The sequence below is a fragment of the Cicer arietinum genome, chromosome 4, assembly GCF_000331145.2.
Source record: "Cicer arietinum cultivar CDC Frontier isolate Library 1 chromosome 4, Cicar.CDCFrontier_v2.0, whole genome shotgun sequence".
Classification (NCBI taxonomy): Eukaryota; Viridiplantae; Streptophyta; class Magnoliopsida; order Fabales; family Fabaceae; genus Cicer; species Cicer arietinum.
In genome coordinates, this window is record NC_021163.2 from 40,182,641 (window position 1) to 40,187,332 (window position 4,692).

Sequence of the window (4,692 nt, forward strand, 5' to 3'; positions counted from 1 at the left end):
CATTCAAGAACACATAATAAAAAAATCTTTTAATATACATATTCAAACAATCATAAAAAAAAGGTAATTCAACAAACAATGTAGTAAATAAATCAATTCATAATCTACTATTTCAGTTTATAAAATCTCAATTTTAATAGAATTAGGTTTTCGACAAAATATATTTTTATAAGAAAATACCATTCAAAATATCTAACTCTTTTTCCATCCCAAAATTCCAAAATAAATGTATCATGAAAGTTTAAAATGTGTGATTACTCACCTCTTGAAGTGTTCTTTGATAAATAAAAAAAAGGTTCGGATAAGTTAATTGTTGTTAACCGCTATCGTAACCACAACCATACTTTTGCTCCTCTTTATTTTTTTTCGTAGTTCTCTCTATTAAGTTTTTAATTCAGTATTTTTTTTTCTTTGTATCTATTTATATTTAAATATTAATAAGATGATTTTACTAGGTATCCTATATTTGCCCCCACTAACACTTGGTTGTTACAAATAAAATGAGTACATATTGAATTTATTTTGGATCGACGGTCAGCGAGACTTGGATACTGTCATATGACTTATTCCTCTGTTTCTGAAATAGCCTTCTCTACTGAATAGATCTAGGATTAAAGATTGAATTATCTTTTAATTGGAGTGACTCAGGAGCTATCACATGTGAATTATTTGGCATATATGCTTGAGAGGTTATATAATTGTGGAGGAAGAGTTAATTGATAAGCAGCACACCCTACTCTCTTTAGAATTTTAAAATGACCCGTGAAACGAGATTTTATTTTATTTTTACTTTCATTGACCTTTTCACCCCAGTCTTAGAAGTGACTCTCATGAATAGATGTGTCCCTTCTTGAAATTCCAATGGTTTTCTTCTTTTGTAAACATAACTATTTTTCCTACTTTGCGTTGTATGCATCCTTTCCTTTATTAGTTGAATTCTACTAGTGACATCTTACACTAAATAAGGTCCTAACAAAGACTTATCCCTAACTTCACACCGATACACTTAAGTGAGACCTACACTTTCTTCCATAAAGAGCCTCATACAGTGCCATACTTATACTAGAGTGATAATTATTATAAAAATATTATAGTAGAGTGCCCAACTCCCACCTTAACACAAGCTCAAAGCATATCCTCAAGAATTTGAATAGTTTTCTTTGATTGACCATATGTTTGTGGAAGGTAAGTTGTGCTAAATCTCAGTCTTGTAGCAAAATCCCCCTATAATGTTTTCTAAAATCTAGAGGTAAAATGTGAATCCCTATTTGATACTATAGAGTAGGGTATATCGTGTAACTTTACTATCTCCTTAATGTAGAGGTCAGCTAGTCTATCCAAACTATAATATGCTTTAATTCGTAGGAAATGAGCAGATTCGCTCAAACGGTCAACTATCACCCAAATGGCATCAAAATCCAAATGTGTCTTAGGAAAACCCATTAAAAATCCATATATATCATCTCTTATTTCCACTCTGGAATTTCTACACGCTGTCACAATCCTGAAGGCTTATGGTTCTCAATCTTAACCTTCTAACATGCTAGACACAAACACAAAGCTAGCTACATCATTTTTCATTCCTGGCCACCTGTACATTTTTCTCAAATCCTAATACATTTTAGTTATTCCTTGGTGTATCGTGAACTTATTGTTATGAGCTTTCTCTAAAATATTATCCTTAAGACTCCCCTCCTTAGGAATAAAGATCTTATCCTTAAACAACACTAAACCATCACCAAATAAGGTATAATTCTCCTTGTCTACCAGAGACTACAATGTTTTATCTAATAGTTGTTCTATTTTTTTTTATCCCTCTCAAGTTACTACTTATTCTAGCCTATTCAGATTGAAGCATAAAGTAATAAAGGACACATTCAAATTCATATCTCTAAACTCCTATAATAGGCTTGTCTCTTATACCATCATACAAGCCACATGTAAGGATTTTCTACTTAGATGATCAACCACTACATTAGCTTTCCTAGGGTAATATTTCAACTCAAAATCGTAGTCCTTAAGAAACTCGATCCACATTCTTTGTCTCATATTTAATTCCTTTTGATCAAACAAATACTTAAGCCTCTTATGATCGCTAAAAACCTCAAATTTCGCTCCTTACAAGTAATGCCTCCAAATTTTAAGAGTAGAGACTACAACTGCTAATTCAAGATTATGGGTTGGATAATCCGCCTCGTGTGACCTAAGTTGTTTAAATGCATAACCTACCATTTTTCCTTCTTGCATTAAAACACATCCTAAACCATTTTTAGAAGCATCACAATAAACCAAAAAATTCAAGGATCGATCTGGTATAACTAAAACAGGTGCTGAAATTAATCTTTCCTTAAGCTCTTGGAAATTATCCTCGTTTTCTTGGTCCTACACAAAAGTTTTCCCTTTTCTAGTCAACTTGGTGAGAGGTAAGGCTAGGCTAGAAATCTCTATAAATTTGCTATAGTAACCCGCCAACTTAGGTGGAGCCAACTTAATATTGCATCTATTTTGCTAGAGTCAAATGTTACTCCATTACTAGAGAAGGTATGTCCTAAAAATTTCACCTCATCAAGCCAAAACTAGTATTTATTAGGTTTTGCATACAATTTATTATCTCTCCAAACTTTCAATACTATCCTCACATGTTTCTCATGCTCACCTAAGCTCCTAGAGTAGATTAGAATGTCATGTATGAACACCACCACAAACTTATCTAAGAAATGTCTAAAAATTCAATTCATATAATCCATAAAAATAATAGGGGCATTGGTAACTCTAAAAGGCGTCACTACATACTCATAGTGTCCATATTTTTTCCTAAAAGTTGTCTTAGGAATATCTTCACTCTTTATCCTAATTTGATGGTACCTAGACCTCAAGTCCATCTTAGATAATACCAAAGCTCCTCTCAAGTGATCTAAGAGGTCATCTATCCTAGCGAAGGATATTTATTCTTAATGGTAACTTGATTCAATTTTCTATAGTCTACACACAACCCCATACTCCCATCTTTCTTCTTCCCTAAAAGTATTAGAGCTCCTCAAGGTGACACACTAAACCTAATCAATCATGTTCCTAGTCAATACTCAAATTGTATATGGGATTCATCCAACTCTAGAGCTGATATCCTATAAGGTTCTATTGATATTGGTCAACTATGTGGCATTAAATCAATGGAAAACTCTAACTCTCTATTCAAGGGTAAGCTAGAGACATCTTTAGGAAACATATCAACAAACTCACAAACTACAGACATCATCAAAGTTAAATTATCTTCAATCTCTACCTTTGAAGAAAATAAGAGCATGGATCCATGACCTCTCTTAACTAAATACTTATGACAAGCCAAAACAAACACGAAACATTCAAACAAAGATAAATCAATAGTCATAGGTTGGGATTATCCCCCACTCTTGCAACATCTAGCCAAATGTCCAATCTTTCCACATTTAAGACATGTAATTTGTGCCGCATGACACGATTGATCCTCATGATTGAATCAACCATTTTCACATCTCTTACTCTTACTAGTTGAAACTTGTCATTGCTTGTCCTTTGAAGTTGTGGGTAAATGGTGTAGATTCTTATGAAATTTATTGTCCTCATTGTGGAATTTCTTTCGACAAGAGGTAAACTTCTCCTTCTATTTCTCAGCTTCCAGTGCTTGCATCTTTTGCTCAGCCATCCTAGACTTCTTTACCTTGGTGGGGTAGTCACGCGTCTCTAGAATTCCGATAAAGCTTTGCAGCTCAAGCTTCAATCCTTGCTCAAATTTGATTGCCTTCCACTCATCTTGTGGATTGTCCTTAAAACAGCAGAGTATCTTGATAGCGCTTCAAAATTTGGCGACATACTATACAACTGACATAACTCCTTGACGAAGATGAAGAAACTTTGATTCCTCCTGAATGTGAACATTGTGGGGAAAATAATTTTCTAGAAATATCTCTTTAAACCTATCACAAGTAATAGGAACTCCTTGTGTCAAAACATCTCCTCTAGCACAACTCCAACAATGCTCAAAATCAGACTCCAACATAAAAACAACAAGGTCCACTTTTTGACCATCAACGCACTGCATGACACGAAAGATTTTCGCTAACTTCAGCAACCACTCTTCTACCTCAACTGGATCATAATTGCCTCAAAACTATGGTGGATTGTTCTTTTGAAATTCAAAAAGTCCTACATATTGAGGGACCACGACTGCTACCAATTCAACATGTAATCACACACCACAGTCTGATCTAGGTTTGGCTCTGAGCCAAAAATGTAACGCCTAGTTACATGGGTATAAGAATTGAGATAATAACGAAAACTTTTTCAGATTTATATCAGAGTAAAGGTACTATAATAATTAATGAAAATTTCCCTAAAGAAATAATATTGTAAAATCCTTAAAATAAAACCTTACAACTAAAAATTCCTTCATAATCAAAATATTTAAAACTAGGCATTTAATAACAAATCATGTATACATTATATCTACTTATTCTTGATCTACTAACCTAATATAAGGAAACTATTATTCTCAAAGGAGGTATGACTTCTCAACTCTCGACATCCATGACGGTCTCAATCACTGAAAAAAACACTTTAATGAAATACTAAATCCCAATGAATAGTACATAATTTTAAAACAAGTATTGTTCTCAGCCGGCGCTGTAACCGGAAAAATCGATCATGACACCCACG